Source organism: Culex pipiens, chromosome 3, assembly GCF_016801865.2.
Source record: "Culex pipiens pallens isolate TS chromosome 3, TS_CPP_V2, whole genome shotgun sequence".
Taxonomy (NCBI): Eukaryota; Metazoa; Arthropoda; class Insecta; order Diptera; family Culicidae; genus Culex; species Culex pipiens.
The window spans coordinates 9871781-9893416 of record NC_068939.1 but is presented as its reverse complement, the minus strand read 5'-3'; the positions used below and the strand labels follow the sequence as shown (position 1 = coordinate 9893416).

The window sequence follows — 21636 nt, the reverse complement described above, 5'->3', positions numbered from 1 at the left end:
TCAGCACCTTCAGCAAACGTCAAATCAAGACAAACTGCTGCCGGATCTTTTTCCGGATCCCTCCCGGAAAAGATCCGGCAGCAATTTTGTATGGTTTGACATTTGCGGAGGCTGCCGAATAAAGGTAAACAAATCAGCCAATGGTTTGGCGTTTGCGGAGGGTGCCGAAAAATGTCAACAGAAGGAGGAGGAGAAAGTAGTGGGGTACACTAAAAAGAAAAACAATACTTATCTCATTGACCGGCGGCGCGACTGTACATCGTTTAGGTTCTGCAACAAGATCCTCTTACGCCAAACATCGCTGTTCAACTACCACCTTCTTGATGATTCTGCTAACTGGAATCACCGTGGCAAGGGTACGGACACTAATGCATTTCGCAGTTTCTCTCCAGACTGCATTCCCCTAGCGTTCTGCTTCAGGTCCTGTTAAAACGAAAGAAAAATAACTCCAGAGCCAAAACCAAATAAACTTAGATTTACCTGTCGGATGTGAAGCTGCTTTCCCGCGGGCGTACTTGTCCAGTTGCGGAGATTTTGGCTCTTCAGAGGCAGCAAGAAGAGTCTTCGGTGTTGACTGCGATGGACGACGACTTTTCACCAGGCGCGACACGTAAACAAACTCTCACTCGCCTGCTCGGACCCCAGAATTTCCAATCCGGGAAACACAATCGCGAATGCGGTGGATCAAAACAAAACACTTCGCCTGCTTTTCCACCCACTTGACGCACTTGATGACACAAGAAAGCAATCGCGGCAACCACCGCTACCACCCAACGCAACGAAACAAACGATCACAACAAAGTGAATAAACAGCGCCTGCCGCAATCGCGCAAGATTTGACAGGGAGGGAGCGTCCACAAATAACGTAGTCGCTAAAACTTTCTACAAAATAAAAAATATGTGTAAATTATCATAAAACATTTTCATAATAAAATTCAAAAATCAAAATGATCTAGTTTAATAATAATAAAAAATATTTTTATTATTAAACTAGATATTTTTGGTATAAAAAAAGCTGCGTTACTCTATTTTAATGTTTACATTGGTGCAGTTGTACACTTAACTATCTACAAAACAAAGTCTAAAAACAAGTCTTAAAAATGGTTCGACGGTGCGGAGTCGCATGCAGCACAGATTCCGGTGGTCCATCCTCTATGTTTGAGGCGTTCAGAGGATTTGCCGGGGTGACATCGGCACCGGCGGTAAAATCAGCCGCGATGGTTTCTTTTGGGCTCTAAGGCTAAGACTGTCAAGATCTTGTCCGGACGTGGTGGAGGAATCATGCCTTGCAAACCTGGATACGAAGAATTGTATTTACTTTTGGAAATGTCCTTCAAGTGACTACGTCGGCCACTGGTGCGGCACCGGCGCCGCAAAACCGTTCAGCTTTTGGTATCGAACGAGAATTCTAACACCCGGAAGGGGCTTAAGTTTCGCTAACGTGTTCAAACCGGACCAAGGTGGAGAGACTGGGGAAAAATAACAGCATCTTCTTGAAATGTTGCCGGACCGTGGCCACGGAAGATTAAACCGGCAAAGTTGAAAGACCATGAAGGTCCTTCTTCTGAACTTCCCCCTGAATCTGCTGCTTAAAAACAGTCTAAATCAACGGTTTGTCCGTCGCTGGTTTATCCTTCTTTGCCACAAGTTCCATCAGTTCCTTCGCCATAATACTTCACACTAGCACCCCGCGCTTGTTGAACAAATTCTCCTTAAGATCCGGATGGCGGGACCGCTCCGTCCCATTAGAACCTCCACGAACGTCGAGTGCTCGTTACCATGCAATTTCTCTACTCGCCAAAGATGCGTTTTTTTCTCTATAATAATTATTTAACAATTATTTATACATTATACAATAATATTATTGTACTCTTATTTGATTTTTTTTATTCATTTGATCTTCAAACTATCTGCTGTACATTTATTCTTCATAGGCACACGTCACCGCTAAGTCGTTGATTATTTACAGCAATCGTTGTCGGAGAAGATAACGAGCATGGCCTGCAGAACTTCCAGTGAGTTTGTAGGGCCGTCAGCATGACGATCAACTCGTTGGCCAAGCATCCGATAATGGCCTTGGTATTACAGTGTACAACCCTCACGGGCCCGGTGCATAGCCGACAAATGGCCAGGTTGAAGCGACGCACCGGCAAAATTACAAACTTGAAGGCGGACGTGTACCGGTACCGGAACGGATTTAGTCTGCGTAGGGTTCGGAGATGCATGGCGAAGGTGCGGACGGACCTTAGTTGTATGCCGTTGTTGGGCTCCGTCACAATCAGCGAGTTGGTTAGTCGTTCCGCGATCGGAAACTGGGCCTTGCATACCGGTCAGCCGAGAGAAACAGATACTTGAAGTGCTTCTCGTTGGTCTCCGACAATGTCCACCCCTCCAGCGATGTCAATGTCCATAAGCTCGGCCAGTTGTTCCATCGGGGGCCTGATCGAAGAACTTGGTCCTCGAAGGCCTCATCATCTGACACGGTCTGTATTCTCTGTCCTCGCACTTCAAAAAAAAACCAAATACTCGTACTGATGATCTGCAGCATTGAAAAAAATCTTCATTGATTCAGAATTTTAAACTAAATGGTGAATCAACATTTAATACTACTAACTAAAATGCACTGCGGAATTCCTTTTTGATTTTTTCCCTTCCACGACACGACAACAAAACAGCTGATTTTGTTGACAGAATTGACAACAGAGAGGAGGAGAGAAAGGTTTGACATTTTAAGGGGGTTCGGTCATTTTACCGAATTTCCATTCGGTATAAAAATAATATGCTGTACAATATTGCATGCAAGTAAGTTTTTCTCGAGGGATGCACATGTTTACACACTTGCAAAGAAAAATAGTCAGCAAGATTATTTGTTACACTTTTTATACGATGTTTTCCAGTTTAGCAGTGATAGCCGTTTTTGGTTCTGACTTGAGAAACTCGTGTATGAAAGGTGGGAGAGTTGAATTTCGAAAATTTTTTATCTTTTTTTTTGGTTACAATGTTTTTCAATTAAGAGATTACTTTAATGTTTTTTTTTCTTTTTAGTTCACAGAAAAGTAATTTTCTCACACAGAATATCTAATAACAATATATTACAAAGAAAAAACATTTTTTGAAACAAATCCCAAAATAAAAATACAGTTACAAAATTACTAATAAATTTGTTAAAGAAAACAAAAAGTGATTTTTTTTAAAGTATTTTTTTGATACGACATCTTGCTCGGGTCGGGTATGAAAAACATAACTTAAACTGTTATTATCGACTTGTTCCTAATTCCCAATGGAATATCAAACCAATAACAGTTTCTGTTATTTTACAATAAAATGGAAAAACATAACTTAAACTGTTATTATCATCTTATTTCACATTTCCAATGGAATATCAAACTAATAACAGTTCCTGTTATTATGGAAGTAAATGGAAAAACATAACATAAATTGTTATTATTATCTTATTCCACATTTCCAATAGAATATCATCCCAATAACATTGTTTGTTAAAATAACAGAAACTGTTATTATTTTTTCTTCCAAAATATATTTACAAGAATATTCAATAACAGTTTCTGTTATTTTAACAAAATCTGTTATTGAAATGACACGAATTTTGTTATTACCGTCTGCCCGGGATGATGCATCATTCTGATTGTAAAAAAAGTCAAACTTTGTTTTTTTAATAACTTTGCACACCAAAGTATGGCCTGCGAGCAAAATGTGACCCATTACGTGATTTAAAATGGCACTTTGACTGATGTGTAAAGTGGTTTTATTATTTAAACATTCAACACATTCTTTCGGTTTTTGAAAATAAAAAACTGGATTTCTCGACGCGCCACGCGCGAAAATGGGAACAGGACGAAAACGGGAAAAAATCGACTTTTTTCACTAAAACTGCGATAACTTTAAAATTTCAGCGATGACCTATACATGTTAGGGTCCCAAAATTTTTGTAATTGAAAGGCAACTTTTGGTACCATAACATCTATAGGTCATCGCTGAAATTTTAAAGTTATCGCAGTTTTAGTGAAAAAGTCGATTTTTTCCCGTTTTCGTCTTTTTTCCATTTTTGCGCGTGGCACGTCGAAAAATCCAGTTTTTATTTTCAAAAAATCGTATCTCAGAGTATCGAAAACATAACTTCACCATTTTTTTATATGTTATGTGAAATTTTCCGAGGAATCCGATAAAAATATTTTCAGACATAGGCTCTTTGGTCCCGAGACCTTCAAAACAGCATTTTAAGTTTTCATACGACCTTTTCAAATGTTAAGCTAGATTTTTGAAACTTCTTACTATTACAAATAGCCTAACTAATCACCTTTCTTTTGCGTCTAGGACAGCTAAAATCGGATGAAATGGCGCGGAGATATGATTTTTTGAAAAAATTGGTTTTTGCGAAAATCGACGAAAATTGCCATTTTTCGAGCCACCCTAACACGGCGTAGGTCACCCTAATGGCCAAACAAAAAAATACGGGTCTAATTATTTCGGCCAAGGATCCCCCAGAAAAAATTTGGGCTCGATCGGAGAACTTTTTTTCGCATCATGCTGTTTTCGTGGGGAATTGCTGTATATTCCACTTCCATTTTTGCATTACCGTAATCTGGGGTGAATCGGGACTACAGTCTGAATAGGGACAGCAGTTTTAGAGCACTTAAAGCTTTTAAATTTGGAAATGGATGTACACATTTTGTTGGCCTGAGTCTGTTCTAACCGAAACCAACCAGAAAAATCAAAATACTGTGCTCCAACATGGTTAAAACTGCTGTCCCAATTCGCCCCATGTGTCCCGATTGGCCCCAGTTTACGGTATTTATAAAATGGTCTGAAACAATTCAATGAATAAAATTTATGTATTTGTGAAATACTTTAAAAAGTGATTCTAGTACCTAGACGTTGATCTTAAATAAATCTAAATTTTAAAGTTTTTAAAAAGCTTCAATTTAACTTAAACTATCCATTTAAAATTTTGGGAAGATGAGGTAATTTAATATTATCAATAAATATTGTAATATTAAATTACACTAAGTATTGTAATATTAAATTACCTCATCTTCTCAAATTTTCAAAAGGTAAAGTTTAATTGAAGATTTTTTAAAACTTTAAAATTTAGATTTACTCTTTACGACAAATAGCATTCAAGCGAGGAAGCAAACCAAATTGATGACCCGGAATTGCTGTATACAACTCATTTCAAAACTTGATTTTTTAAGCACTTGTTGTATTTATCCAACTCCGTAAACCTATAAATGTACGACTGTATTGGAAGACTGTTTTAGTAAATTATTTCAAAACTTTTTAGTAAATTAAAACATTTGTTTTGAAAAAAAAATCACGAATTTTGTCATTTTTTCCATTGTAGAGGAAAGTGGGGAAAGTGTAACAAGCTAAGAAAATGCTTTGTTAAAATCATCTTATTCCAAGTCTTGACTAAGACTTTGATAGAACAAGTTTTAAAAAAAACCCCTGTTTTTAATGTAAAAAAATGATTTTATTTTTTTGGATTTTCCGTAGGTTCTACTCAACTAGTGGGGCAAGACGAACAACCCGTTGGGGCAAGAGGAACAATGCATGAAAAAACATGTCAATTTGCTAACAGTTGAACTGTTATCACTTAGATACATCAGATTAGAATGTATTTTCATTTTTTGCTTTTTGGGTGTTTTTTAATACCCCTGACTCAAAACACCCAAAACACCCAAAAAGCAAAAACTGGAAGTTTGGTTTATTGGACCTTTTCAAAAAAATCTTCAGAAAGGTTTATCAGTTTTTGAGTATTTTTTTGTATTTATTTCCCAATAAAATATGTTATTGCAGCAATTCGTAATTTTTTTCCATACTAAAAATCCATATGTTACACTTGCCCCACCTGAACAAGATTTTTTAAAAGCTCTCAACAAAAATAACCAAAAGTTAAATCATACTTTATAATAGGTGCAAGTCATTGGTAGGGACATTACTGATCTAGGAAAAATAGCATTTTGATAAAATGAGCCTTAAAACGAACCATAGGCCTTATTTTGTACTTTCCAAATATTATAATAAAACAAAGGTTTTGAAAAAAACATCATTAAATCTTATGCCCCGAGGCGTTTACGTCGTTTTGGCGGTTATAAGTGCTAGTAGAATCAGCTAATTGCATTGCTAGCAACAATTCCTCATACTTGAAATAATCAAAATTGTAAAAATTACGGCCGTACGAGCGATTGTTCCTCTTGCCCCATATGGTCGTCTTGCCCCACCTTCCCCTATACATATTTTCTGTTCTTGAGTGAAATGACCTGCCAACGCGCGTTGCGACTCCACTTCGTTAAAATGAAAACATTAATTTAAGCTGATTTAATTATCGCAACTGTTTGCTGATATAATTTTCCGAGTCCCCTTTGTTACCCGTGCATGTTTTGTTTCGGAATGCCTTTGACTTCTTTCCGCATCTGGGTGGGAAAAAAGGGTTCCCATATGGTCCCCCCGATGTGTCCGGCAGTCCTGGAAAATGCTTCATCAATCTCACACACACACACAGTCACAGGCTACGTTCACGCATCGGTTGCTGGTGGCCATCGTCCTCTCATATAATGACCGATCGCACAAACATTATGTGGCCAAAGTGGTTGACCACCGGGCAGGATGGTTTTGAAAAGGTAGCATGACCCTCGTCGCTGCCCATTTGACCTTTTTGGACCTCTCTGCCCCTGCTCCAGGTTTTTTTTGTTGGGTAAAAAATATTTCGTATGAAAATTTCGGAACTGACTTGCTCTGTCACATCCCGTGGGACGGACCTGCTCACCACTCTCGCAAACACAAACAGACTTGGAAAAGCTCTGATTTATGACTTAATCAATTTCACAAAGCATGCATAACATACTTAGTGTGTGTGTGTTTGTGTGAGAGGAGGGCTCGGGGTCTCGTAGACCGTGACCATGTTGGGTCGAAACATCTGGTCCATGGGCTTTGTGGTTTTTTTTTTGAGCTGTGGGAAGGTAATGTGGTAATTTAAAGAGTATTGAAACATGGATTTCGCTTCAAAATTTAATTTGCTTAGTCTGCATTTCTTTTCAGATATTTTATGTAAAAATAAATTATTGTTAATTAAACTTTGTGAGAATTCATCATAACTTCATCACACTTAATTTATCCGCTGTGTGGCCGCGCTCGTAATGCCGTCATCACCGTTGTCCGGTGTTTTGTTCCACCGGTGACCTGTCAGACCCGGTGGTCCGGTATTGTGTGACCGAGACTTTATGATGATTTATACTGCGCACGATCTGGTCCTGACGGCGAGAAGAACCCCTGTGAACCAGGGGTGCGACCTTTCCCATCAGCACGACCCAAAACTTCACCCAGATATAAAAGGGGGCCTGACCCCGGAGGGGGGAATTGCAAGGGAGTAAATTTGTGTACGTGTGTGTGTGTGTACGTGTGAAATAAAGTTAATTAAAAATATCGCACCTCTTTTGTATTCCCGTGAGAGTGTCCTCTTGGGCCGAGGCCCGGGTTTGTGTGACGCATTCCCGGGGACGTCAGCGCAGCCTCTGGCCACAATCTTCGATCTGGCCGTGGTCAAATGGAGTTGAGGTATAGGGTGGTGCGGTCACAGGTAATGGAGATTGACGCTAATGGGGGGAAGTGCTCTTCAAAAAGAACGTGGGCTTGCTGGTCCGGAAAGGGGTGAAAGTTGGACATATTCAGGCCATCACTAAAGAGGTGTCCAACCGACGGCTCCTAATCGAGTCCATTAGTCTATTGGATTAATTAGCACGAGGCTACGCTGTTCGGGTCAGCTGTCAAGGTTTTGCATGCAAATTGTCTGTTCCGGTAATGGGTTTAGGAAGCGTTACGCAGGATCGCACTTAACAAGGTAATTTTGGGAATTTAATTTAGAAAATATGTTTTTTTCGGATTAATGTTTTAGTGAAAATTGAACTGATTAAATTAAATTGGCGAAACAAACTGGCCGATTCTTAGCACTTGTTTGCCAAGCAGTCATTTTTTCAAGTTAAACTTTGGATGGATCTGATAATTTTCCATGTTTTCCAACTATTTCAGGCCTGCCCAACGTCCGGCCCGTGAAGCCATTTCATCCGGCCCGCGACGACTTATCAAAATAGTTCTATGACTGGCCCTTTTGAAATACTCAATAAATAAATTGAGTGTCAAAATTTAAAAAAAATATTGAGATCAAATTTTCAGATATTATAACAAAACATTTATTTGTTTTATTTTTGCTTTTGACAAAAATATTGCTTGTTCAACGTTTTGTTTGGATTTTGCCTATGTATTTTTAAAGTAATTTTATATAACATTTAAACATTATTCATTTTTGAATTTAATTCAATAATTTTAATTCTTATCATTTCTATATTGATATTTTAAAAATCAATTATTTAACTTAAAAATGTGCAAAAAGAAGTGTCAAATATATTTTTTTTGAAGTTTTGGCTGTTTTTATTTCTAACTGAATTGTTCAAATTGATTTAAATTGATTTTTTATAAATGAACAACTTTTCATTGATAAAGTTTTGCTGTAAAAAAGCTTAGAAAAATCAAATTAATCATATCGAAAATAAAGATCGCTGCAAATATTTTTAAAATATTCAAAAAAACTATAAAATGAGTCAAGAAATCAGATAGAAAACTATTTTTTTCATAAACTTCATTAATTCTAAGAAATTTGAAAAATGACAAATTAAAAACTTTCAAATATATATTGTTTCCCATTTTTTTCAATTTCGTGTCTTTAAAATCAGTTTGAAATGTTTTGTAAAATATTTGAATAAAGGTGCACAACAACGCAAATATTTTTTTTTCGCAAAGAAGATTCAAATCCAAATTTCGTTTCAAAAAATTTTAAATTGTCTCGTTGATTTTTCAAACTTGAAAAAAAGTTGCAACGACGAAATTTGAATGTTATTTTTCAGTAAATGATATCAAGGTATTTAATTTCAATCGACAAAAACAAAAACCAAAACAAAATAAACATAATTTAAAAAAACACGTCTTTGAAGGTTATCTTTGTTTTTCTTTCTTAAAATCAAGATACATGAATCTTATTTGAAACACTAGTTTATTTATTTGTTTGCTTAAAACAACCTAATATAATAAATTTTATGAAATAAAATCAGATCTGGCCCGCAGGGCCAAATGGTTGGGCACCTCTGTATAAATCCTTTTATCGTGGTTTTTCCATTCAGCCGCCATATTGGACGCCATCTTGAAAATCTCGGTTTCCTTTGAGAGTTGGGAAAATCAACAGGCAGATCCGGATTCAGGATTAAGTCCAGGTCCATTAAAAGCTGGCCTGTTACGAGATTTGCTTCTTGCATCGCTATTTTCGGGTTTTCTGCCATGATTATTGAGAACAACAACGATGTTACAAAAAAAAAAAATGATTTTTCGTATTGTAAAGAAACACGAAAATTGAAGTTTTCTAAGTCTCACCCAAACAACCCACCATTTTCTAATGTCGATATCTCAGCAACTAATGGTCCGATTTTCAATGTTAAAACATGAAACATTCGTGAAATTTTCCGATCTTTTCGAAAAAAATATTTTGTAATTTTTTTAAATCAGGTATAACATTTTAAACGGCCAAAAATTGAATATTACGCACACTTAAAATGCTAGTCTACATTTATTTTTTTCAAATTATTTTTTTTAGAAATGATCGAAAAATTTCACGAATGTTTCATGTTTTAACATTGAAAATCGGACCATAAGTTGCTGAGATATCGACATTAGAAAATGGTGGGTTGTTTTGGTGAGACTTAGAAAACTTCAATTTTCGTGTTTCTTTTTCTTAACACTGGAACGCCCAACGCATGTCCAACTTACACGGACGCCCAAGCCTCCCAAAAAAGTTGGAACGGTAACTACAACTCGCTGGTTCTCGGGCATTACTTAACCAATCGGGACGGTTCTTGTTTCCAGTTATTTGTAAGAATGTCTAGATGATCCTAAAATATTGCAGAACTTGATTTCAACAAATCTGTAATTTCTGCGACCGAAAACATCGTTCCACCTTTTTTTAAAAAGACTGCCTCCGCGGAATTTTTGGCGATTTTCTTTTTACACGCGAAAAAAAAAGTTGGAACGATGTTTTTGATCGCAAAAATTACAGACTTGATCAAATTAAGTTTTGCAAAGTTCTAGAATCATCTAGACATCCTAACAAATCACTGGAAAGAAGAATTATCTTGATTGGTTGAGTTGTGCCCGAGAACCATTGAGTTGAAGTTACCGTTCCAACTTTTTTGGAGCCTTGGGCGTTGGAATGTTAAAGCGGCTGGGCTGGATCTCAGCAACCAGAGGTCCAATCTTCAATGTCTCTTAGACAATTTCATAGCAAATTTTCTGAACTTAAAAAAAAATATTTTTAGAAATGGTCACTTTTTTTAAAAATCGAAAAACTGTAAATATTTTGCTAAAATCAAACTTTCGGTGGCTATATCTTAAAAACAGAGCCCTTTATCTCAAAATCTGTAGAGTACTTTTCGATAGGAAATTCAATTTTACATTAAAAAATTGAGGTCAAATTTGTTTTTGCATGAAATTTCGGTTTTTTTTTTCCAAAAATCACTATTTTTTCAAAAATGTATAACTCGGTGGCAGATTTTTTGACCATGTTTCTCTATGGCTCAAAAGTTGCGTGATTTTGTCCCCTAAAACATATCAAAAAATCTCGAAAATCAAAAAATACATATTTTGGGAAATTGAGTTGTTGTGAAAAAAAAGTTGATTAAAAATCTACAATTTTTTTTTCCGTGTAATTATTTTTTTCTCAATAGTCCTCAACAATACCTACAACTTTGCCGAAGACACCAAATTGATCAGAAAATTCACTCAAAAGTTATAGCTGTTTGAATATGTACGTACCATTTTTGTATGGACAGCAGCCGAAATTGTATGAAGACTTGTATGGGTGAACCAATGACACAAAATAGCTTCTTTGGTCATTGGAAAGGCCCCCACAAAGTTTGAGCCAAATAAAATAAAAAACAGAATTGCTCATTTTTGTATTTTTGTATTCCTTGAACTTTTAAGCTTTTGAAAATGGACAATTTTTAAGCAACTATTGCTAGATTTGACGAAAACCGACTCCAGAGTGTTACTTGCAAGTACAAGTTTTCATTCCAGCCTTAAAATCTGAAAAGGTTTCCACCGAGTACAGTAATGATGTTGTTGTTGAGTCTGAAGCTGACGGCGAGAGCGTCGACGTTGGTCGTGGTTGGTTGTGGGTTGCGGTGGTTTTGGTTTTCATCGTTGGCATTGGGGGAGGGTTGCTGGTTGATTGGTTCACCCCGAAAAGTGTAAACAAGCATGAATTTTGGAATATTTCAAGCATGTTTTGGAGTCGTGAATACGGAGAAAAGGGGAAACAATGCGGGGTTGGTGGTGGATGTGTGTGTGTGTTTGAGAAAAACAAATTTGCATACTCTCAGCTATGCCCCGGGAACGTTCATTAACGGGGTTTTTGCTGGAAAGACCGAAGATGTTTGGAACGGGGGCTACTTGGGATACTGCCGAGGGACTCGTGTACCGGGAACCTTTTATTAGGTGCGAAAAGTTTGCACTCGAACATGGGCGGAAAATTGAAAATTTCCCGTTTTGAGGTTTTTGAAGCGTTAATATTTGAGGCAAAATTCTACTACTCGGGTCGCTTTTAAATCTGTACCAGCAGCAATCGATTCAACTTGGTAACTTTTCTTGATCCTTAACATGTCGTCATACCTCAAGGGCAACAAGTGCATTCTGGTGTACGACCCGTTTAAGCAAAGCACAACACACAACAGTATTCTCATCAAGCAGTGATGCTGTGTAGGTGAAGATCTGGAACATTGGTGTGCTACTGTGCTATGGAACTGGGTCATCAACTGCATAAAATCCCACCCCACCTCCACATTCATGCATATGCAGAATCCTATCTACTCAGGGTAGTACTACTCGTAGGGGGATGCAACTGTATGCATGATGGCATAATTAAAATGGAAATGTTTTCCTCTCTATTGAAGAGCACTGAATGGAAGCATAGGGTTGTCTCTTTTTGTCAGAGTTGTTATTTGATAAATCAAGAAGATCTTACTAAATTCTGTGAAAAACATCCCTCTTTTTGAACATTGTTTGTCTTTTTTTAGTTCAGTATCGTAAAGATCGTAAAATGGATCACCCTAATTGCACCTCTGGTGACGCTTCGAGCCGTGTAATATATTTCGTTGGAAATATTTGTTCGCGAAATAATAAACCATTCTCGCAAGAGAATGAGTGTGTATGATCTTTCATCTCGAAGAATGGACTCGTTGTTTACCAAAGTGAATAAACCTGTACAGGAGTAACGGTTTTGACCCCAAAAAAAACCTCTGACGACCCGCCTTCCGACGACCTTTTCTTGCTGACCTCATAAAAATAAAAACCCTCGCGCTTTTGTTCTCACCACCAAAAATGACGACATCATTTCCAAAGGTCTCTTTTGCTCTGTCATATTTATGCTCTCTCTCTCTGGTGCGAAAATTGTGGGTGGTGCCATTTTGGGGGTGGGTGAAGTTATGTTGTTCACACATTTCATCACCACCAGCGGTACCCAAATTACAGCATTGTTGCCGGGCGCGTAGAGTCGATGGAGTCATGAAAGTGTCTCGCATTAATGCTGGTACGAAAAAATCGCACATTCAGAATACTTAAAGCAACAGCCAGCCGGGACCTGAAAATGGTTTACTGTTATGGTTATTAATTTGAGATTTGTGCAAAGAGTCCTTTTGTGCGAATTGTGCCATTGTGTGGCGGGTTTATGAAAGGTCCCAAAATGGTTTGAATGCACTGTAAGAAAAAGGCAAAAGTTCACAGTTATCATCAAAACTGATGTTTTTTTGGATTATGGATATTTGTAAATCATTTTCAATCTCCAATTTTTTTTTTTTTTAAATTTTTTACATTATAGATATTAACTGCACTCTTATATAAAGTTTTAAAAAAGTTACTTTTTGCGTTTCTCTTTGTTTCGTCGTCCGTGTCTGTCGCGGGTGACCATGAACGGCCATGATCGATGACGACCAACTTTTTCAAAACTTTTTTTCGTAAAATCGCGATAACTCGTGATGTTTAGAAGCAAACCCCTTATGTTTATATATCAAAATTTTTGTAATTGCTCTACAACTTTGTAGAACATTGTTACATTCTAAAAAAGTTAGAAAAAACACGAAATTTTAAAATGAAAAATTTTGTTCTTAATGAAAAAATGACCCTTCTGGGTCAATGTAAATTCGAAAAGTACATTAAATTTCCCATAAAATGACATGTTCCAAAAATTTTTACAGTCGAGTAACGGAAAATGGGAGAATGTTTAAAACTTTTTTAGTGTTTTTTTTCGATGAAAAATACGTTTTTTCGGAATTCTGAGTACGCCATCAAATCGGGCGTCTAATTTTACATAAAAGTCCCTTTGACACCAAATTTCTATCTCATCACCGTTTCAGGCTGCAAATTATTGAAAAACACCTCTTTTTTCGCATGTTCAAAAATGAAAGGGGTCGTACCGCCCCTCCGTCACGAGATATCAAAAAACGGACCTCGGATTCGTGATCAGGGACAAAAGTTACCCCTTAGGATAAAGTTTCACGCAAATCGAAGAGGGGTCGGGGCAACTGCTGTGTGAGTTGGCGGAGAATTACCTAAATGCATTTTTTTTCTCTAAAGAAATTAAAAATATTGTTTTTGAATATGGGTATCAAATGATCAGTTTTTTTCAAATGTTAAATCACCTTATTTGATAATGCTCAAAATTTTCACAAAACTACGTATTTTTTAAAAATAAATACTCAAAATTTCAGTTTTCACAATATGGGTATCAAACGATCGGGATTTTTTCATACATTTCGAATGTAATAACAACATATTTTGAAAACACTCAAAATTTTCATAAAACTACGTATTATCGAAAAAATACTCAAAATTACAGTTTTTACAATATGGTTATCAAAAGTTCAGGATTTTTTCAAAAATTTCGAATATAATAACAACATTTTTTGAAAATACTCAAAATTTTCACAAAACTACGATTTTCGAAAAAATACTTAAAATTACAGTTTTTACAATATAGGTGTCAAATGATCGGAATTATTTCACACATTTTAAAAGTTGTAACGCATATTCGTGAAAATATACAAATTTTCACAAAACTACGTATTTTTGAAAAAATAATCAATTTCTTTTGAGTATTTTCAAAAAAAAATGTTTTTTTATTCGAATTGTAGGAACAATCTTGATCGTTTGATACCCATATTGTTAAAACGGAAATTTAAAGATTTTTTTTCGAAAATACGAGTTTTGTGAAAATTTTGAGTATTTCTAACAAAAGGTTGTAACTACATTTGAAATGCATGAAATAATCCCGATCGTTTGACACCCATACTGTAAAAACGGAAATTTTGAGTATTTTTTTCGAAAATTCGTAGTTTTGTGAAAATTTTTAGTTTATCCAAAAAATGTTGTTATTACATTCGAAATGTATGAAAAAATCCCGATCATTTGATACCCATATTGTAAAAACTGAAATTTTGAGTATTTTTTCGAAAATGCGTAGTTTTGTGAAAATTTTAAGTGTTTTCAAACAATGTTGTTAATACATTCGAAATGTTTGAAAAAATCATGATCGTTTGATACCCATATTGTAAACACTGAAATTTTGAGTATTTTTTTTTCGAAATACGTAGTTTTGTGAAAATTTTGAGTGTTTTAAAAATATAATGTTATTGCATTCGAAGTGTATGCAAAAATCCCGATCGTTTGATACTCAATAGTTAAAACTGAATTTTTGAGTTTTTTTTTGAAAATACGTTGTTTTGTGAAAATTTTGAGTGTTTTCAAAAAAAAAAAGAAAATGATTTTACATTCGAAAAATCATTTGATACCCATATTGCAATAACAATAATTTTGAGTGGACTGGATCGTGCTTAACCGAGGCAGCTGTACGAATCAAAACCGGGGCAGTGCAAAACCGAGGCGTGCAAAACCGGGGCATGACTGTATCAGCGATTGTGTAACGTTTGCGTCTAGAAATACGGAAGGGTTGCCATTGCCACTGCTAGCTAAGAGGAAGGGCAACCATCAAAACCTTTTTATAGCTTAATGTTATTGTTCCTCGGCGGAGAATTAGTGAATGAACGAATGACTGAATGAATGAGCACAAACCAGCAGTGTAAGCAAATCGACCAATCCGAGTTAATTGATTTATCAAGTTTTTAAGGTCGCACACTCGCACATGTGCCTGGTGAATTGTGAAATGGAGTGAAAATTACCCTGACTCAAGATAATCTTGCTTCAAGAAGGAGGGGCAAACCTGCTACCGTTGCGTTGCTTGTTGCTGAAACCCGAAGCATTAGCAAATTTTCCACCTGACCAACCTATTTCCCAACTTGAAAGTATTTCTCGAATCCTGCCCTCACCAGTGATTTCCGCATCTCTGTTTTCTGTGTCTATATTTTCAGAAACAACAATCGAACCGGATCAGGTGAAGAGGATCATCTGGCCAGCGGCATCATCAATTTGTGTTCCCAGCTGAGTGATTGCGCCTGAACACAAAACTTTCCAATTTCCAGACTAGTGTGGAAGGGAAAATTCTGTGTCGAGCTCGTGTATGTGTGCAGTGAAGGAAAAGAGACACAGTCACGCTACGACGACGGTGGTGGCGACGCCGGGTTCAGGGGTCAGGTTCAACGGAACCGGGGCCACTCCGACCAAGGCCTGCGATACTCCGAACAGAGTGAACCGATAGGAGGATAATCGTTTAAGTGGATTTATTATGATTTAAATAGAGGATTATCGGAGGCAGAGAGCAGAGGCGAAACGACGACGATATATATAAAAGGTAAGGTTTTGCACTCGATAGTATAATTTATAACCTGGATGGTAGGAGGGTGGGGATCTTGATTGGGGCAATGGCATCCTTCTACGGTAGCTGGGTTGAGACAAAAGCTACCCTGGAAGCGTGGTCGGTTCAAAGACTTTGTCGATGTGTTGTCGTTAGCAGATGGTGAAAATGAAAAATACACTACTCTTCGCTGGTACACTGCTGGAACGGATGGGGGACAAAATTGGTCATGATATATGTACTTGGTAGTCTCAATCTCAAATCTAAACATTAGACTTATCGTTTAATCTATTTATGGCAAGATCATCGATAGTTCATTTATGACATCGGAAAGAATCTATGTCTAATACGTTTAAAATTATTGTTTCAGTGTTCAGTTCAGCGCATTAGTATTTTGAAAGCTGCACCTATCGAGAAGTTCATGAAAATATCAAGATTTTTTTTTAAAAGATCCAAAATTTTTGCTGTTTGGGTGCTTTTGAAACTGCCTTGAGTCAGGGGTATCCAAAATCACCCAAAAAGCAATAAATCAAAATCTTGTTTATTGGGCCTTTTAAAAAGAAACTCCAGATACCTATGTTGTCCAATAGATTTTCTTATTTCGTATTGTTTAAAAGTGACACTTTTGCAAAAAAAGAAGACAAACTTTACCAAGTGTTTATAAATAGTTTGCATATATAACAATCTCAATTAGAATCAGAATTTTTTTCCCAATAATTAAAAAAAATCAAAGCTTGTTGAGGTTGCGGAGAAACTGGTCCGAATCGAAGGTTTGCAGCCCAACATAATGTACTAACGAATGAAATACAATACTTACCATGTATGTAGGTTAGAGAATAATTAAAAAAATAGTTGCACTTTTAATTTCAATTGAATTTTTTTTGTAACCATATTTTTCTTGCTTAATTTGTATAGTTTTAGATTTTTTTTATCGATAAGACTGGTTCAAATTTTATTTAATGTTTTTTATACCCATAAAATCAGGAGGCCTAAACATTTTTTTTAAAACTTCAGATTTTTAATGGTTATTTAAGTTAAATCAACTGAAATCAACTTAAAATGCGTTCCAATGCGTTAAGAATCATTTTAGCATGTTAGGGTTAACTCAAAAATCTTTTGAATTAAAGGGAAAAAAATATCGTTAAATCTTGGTCAAATCTTATATTTTTTTAAAGCTTATGCAAGCATTTCAACTGCAATGCAATGCAATTTCCAATGTTTTTATTTGAAGATATTTGCATCAGCCTAATGTTGTTCTTAATTTTGCTTACTTTACAATTCTTTTTAATTTGACTTTAATTTTAAACTGAAACTTTTCAACCTGTATCGTCTATGGAAACTATTGAACATGAAAATTTTGAATTCAACCTTCTCTGAACTAGAAAAGCAATTTTTTGAATGATTTTGCAAATTTGGTGAATATGAGCGATGTTACGGAGACATTGCTTAAAAATATAGAAAGTTTTTTTTTCAAAAATGTATATTTTGTTGTTAAAATCCCTAAGAATGTTTAATTTGGACCAGTTTTGAACAATTTTATGAGAAACCCTAAATTTTGCTATTTTTGCTTCTGGAGCAAAATTTCGCATTTTTCTCTAGGGATGTTTAAATTTTTATTCATTGATTTGAATGAAGCTTTGACCATTTTTGCATCATTATTTTTTCAATACAAGTCTGCATTCAATTTTGGAGGCTGGTCATACAAAATGTGTATGTAAATGATCGATTTGGTTTCCTAAGCAAAGTTTTAGATTATGATAAGCACATTTAATTAAATGTTAAATTCCTAAAATATTTATTTTTAAATTTTTAATTTTTTGATGTTTAAGGTAAATTAAAAATGACATCTTCTGCGCAATAGTGCGTGTCGGTGCAAAATCTGGTTTGGGAGATATGATTTTTTGACAAAATCTTGTCTTTGTGGTAAATATCAAAAATATGGACAAAAAATAATAATAATGATTTTTTGAAGCAAATTAAATTTGCAATCAAAAAGTACTTCTTGAAAAAAATGCGCCCCTGAACATTTTGTTTTGAAAAGGCAGACAAAATTTAATGGAACCTTGTAAAGCGGGAAATTCATTTTTGAGATACAGCCTCACTCGATGAAAATTATTTTTTCTAAATGTCGTGTAATGAGCCCGTAATTTTCAATGCCAATAACTCGGAAACTCTTGGTCCAATTTTCACTGATACCTTTGCGAAATTTTCTAATCTTTTGAATAGAAATATTATTTGATTTTGTAAAATTTGTAGATACACGGAGAAAAAAGAGTTCCCAAAATCGTGAACAAGCGTTCATGAAAATGGGAACCACGAACAAAGTGTTCAAATACCATGGTACGTTTTTCAAAATCGTACCATGGGATTTGAACACTTTGTTCGTGGTTCCCATTTTCATGAACGCTTGTTCACGATTTTGGGAACTCTTTTTTCTCCGTGTACTTGTAAATAATGATAGCAAAAAATCTGAAATTGGATACATTTTTTAAATTATGATTCTTGTGTCAAATCAGCCCTCATTAATATTTGTGTGTTGTTATCATTTTTGTGTAGAGCGTGGTAACTAATTCTTGAAATACGGATTTTTTCAGAAAATTTCTCTTGAAATCCTGAGAAATTATAAATTTATTGAAAATGGTTCTGACTAATAATTAGGCAACTAAATCCTTGCAAACAGTAACTCTAACAGTAACTAACTTGTAAAAACTAGTGTAATGATGTTTGTTACATTATAGCAAAACTACTTTTCTCTCCATTATGTCTCTTGGCATGTCTGAATAACCCTTCTTGTTTTTCAAAACACGTTTTTGTATCAACCTCTTAAATCATGATTAGATTTAGTATCAGATTCTATTTTTCAAATTTTCCAATACACTATCAAACCATTGATGCCTAAAAGTTAAAAAAAAATATATTGTTTGTTGAATTTCGGGAAATCTCGGAAAATTATCAAAATCCCGTTGAACCGGAAATTTTATTTCACACAGGCTTTCGGATTTTTTTCTCAATACAAGAAATTGGAGTCTCTAGTTCTAAAAAAAAACTTTTTTTTCAATTTGCCTAAGAACACAATAAAACCTTACTATTGGTATCTGTAGAAAGAATTTTCTAATCGAATTAAAATTTTCAACAAAGTTGAAGGCACTGAAAGTAGAGACAATTTCACTTTTCTGTTAAAATGTTGATGTTTACAAGAAGAATTGATTCGGAATTATTATTTGACCAATTATCAAAGATGCCCCACTTATTTTCAATACAGTCCAGGTTTAATTATCTGAAGTTTTGATCAACCAAAGGTTTCTTGAAAACTTGTGGTAATCAAATCATGCACAGATAAAAAAGTCGCATTTTTTCTTCCTCACTTTTATCATCAAATTCTAGTTCTGCTATCAATTTCAAGTCAAATTTGAGTTGTTGATTGCCTGTTTTGCTAAATGCATTTCCTTATTATTTCATCAACCCCATTTTGGTGGCCTACTTGGATTTACAAGTTCCAAATTGAGATCAACGATCCAAAATAAGACAAGGAAATTTTGTTTTGTGTGATCCAAAGTGATTTTATCATGGAATTTCGAAAATTCTAGTCTGGACTATATCTGGTTGTTTACGATTACAAGTTCTACATCTTATTACTGAGAAGTTGTAGAACAGAAATTGAAAATTTTACTAATAAAACGCCATTAATTTTCTGGCATATTAATACTAACCCAATAATGACACATTGCAACTCCACCCACACCCACAGTGCTCAAGTGTTTTGAAGAGGTGTGCCGTTCTATCGTTATTATAAATCGATTTCGCCTCTTCATCGTCATCGACATCTCCCCGCTTTCCCGACAGACAGCGCACGCTGAGATATTGAACAATAACTTCACGCCAAACGAGAAAATTGCTCTCTTGTACGGTTGAACGAAGCCGGTTGCCACGTCGTCGTTGGTTGCCAGGATCATCAAGCAGCTCTAAAAACAATAGAAAAGAAGCAGGTAGGAGCAGGATCACAGACAGAGGCAAAAATAGACTATAAAGGCACTTCAGTCTGGGTGGGCGCTTTTTGCTGTATTATTCAAGAAACTAAAGATTTTCCACTGGGAGAGCCGCTTAACGGAGACCATCTTTATTGCCATCGACATACATAAAAATACACACACTCACTCCCACAAGCACGAGCACACATACAAACCTTTTTTTTTCTTTTTCTCTCTCGCCGACGTAGTACGATCGAAGCTGGCAGATAACGATTATAAGGGTACACTATTAAACGAGCGAAAATGAATCACAACTGTTTAAGAGGATTCAATCTTGGATCGGAGTGGGTTTCGGTTTTCCCTCCGAACAGCTTTTCCAAAGTGCAGAGCAGAAAAGGACCTTCTGGCATTGATTTTTCTTTGGTCGGTCCTGGGGCTTCTCCCAGGACTTGGGCTGGTTGGTGTATATCTGATTGAAGATTGTGCAAGCAAATACGCTTTCGGTGAAGATGGTTCTTTTCTCGGTATTTTTTTTGGGAGCTGGAAAAGGATTTTCCGGTTCTCATCGTTTTATGAACTGCTCGATCTTGATCGGATGTATTTCGGATGCTATTTTGAGTGTTTGATGTAAGTTTGGGATGGATTTATGATTGTCGTTTTTCCTGTGGGTTGGTGTTATTTGGTTTTTCAAACGTATATGCAAATTCATTATTTTAAAGCAAATGTTCACATTAATTCAAAGTTTAAGGTTTGGATTGTTAGCCAATTTGTTCAGCCCTGAATTGACTAAATAAATCCTACGAGCAAAGAATTAAAAATGTTGGCAAAGGCTTATAAACTTTCACTGTAATCACCCTGGTTCTGCAGCCCCCATCAAATCCCAGCTAGCCCAACCAAAAATCAGTCTTTATTTGTCCAAGGTTCGTTCCACGCCGGTGCTCCAACTCCCACCCTGATCCTAACTCAGAACGGAGTGTGACCTACAACTCACTTCTGGTGGCCAACCTTCCGAGCAGCAAGCCGGAGGTCATTTTCAACACACCATTAAATTGGCCGGGGCACTTCCTTCCGTAACGCTGTCCTTGCAAAGCCACTCTTGGAGTTGCAACCGATTCTCCGGGGTCTCCTGCTAGTTGGAAAATTGGGAGTCAAGGCGGGCCGGTGATGTCACCCTGTTAAATTATTTGATTCGTTCCAGTGTGTGACCAAACAAGCAAATGTGGTCTCACGATAAGTGCCCGCCCCTCGGCGGGAATTTTCCACCTCCCTTCCCCCTCCTAGTTAGAACATGGCAAGAAAAACACTTTCACAAAAGGCACAGGCGGAAAATTTATGTCATGCAGATAAAACGAAGCGAGCTTCTTCTCTGCAAAGCCACAAACGACACACACACCAAGCTTCTTAGGGTGATCCTCCAGGGATGTACAGGAGGTTACTACGTCATTTTGTTCACATCTTCAAGTTTAATTGAGCTACGCGGGACGAATGTAAAGTTCAATTTCAGCCGTAAACATATCTGGAAGACATTAAATTTCAAGTCGATGGACCACCCTGAAATGAGTCCGTCCCCGACTCCTTCCTGCATTTTTAACTCTTTGGCCTTTTTCTTGGTCGTCATCATTCCAAACATTCAGGAGCTGGTTGGGCGCTTGGCTTGGCTTGGCACTTGGCCACTTGTCCATTCAGCTCGTGTGCACGTGATTATGTCCATGGTGGTGTGTGCTCCCATCAGGAGGAGCTGGGCGCTCTTTGCACTTTACGACGAGGACATGGGATCTAAAATCGCATATCCAAATCCAGAGCAGCGAC

General features: G+C 36.4%; 1 protein-coding gene across 2 annotated transcripts in view; it reads left to right on the top strand.

Moving 5' to 3' along the window:
• LOC120426842 (uncharacterized) overlaps nucleotides 1-21636 on the top strand; it is a 261336-nt gene that overhangs the window by 22375 nt on the left and 217325 nt on the right. For both annotated transcript variants that reach the window (XM_052709398.1, XM_039591632.2), the window contains exon 2: nucleotides 15477-15856. The gene's annotated coding sequence lies outside the window, so the exon portion shown is untranslated. The remainder of the gene's footprint in view (nucleotides 1-15476; nucleotides 15857-21636) is intronic.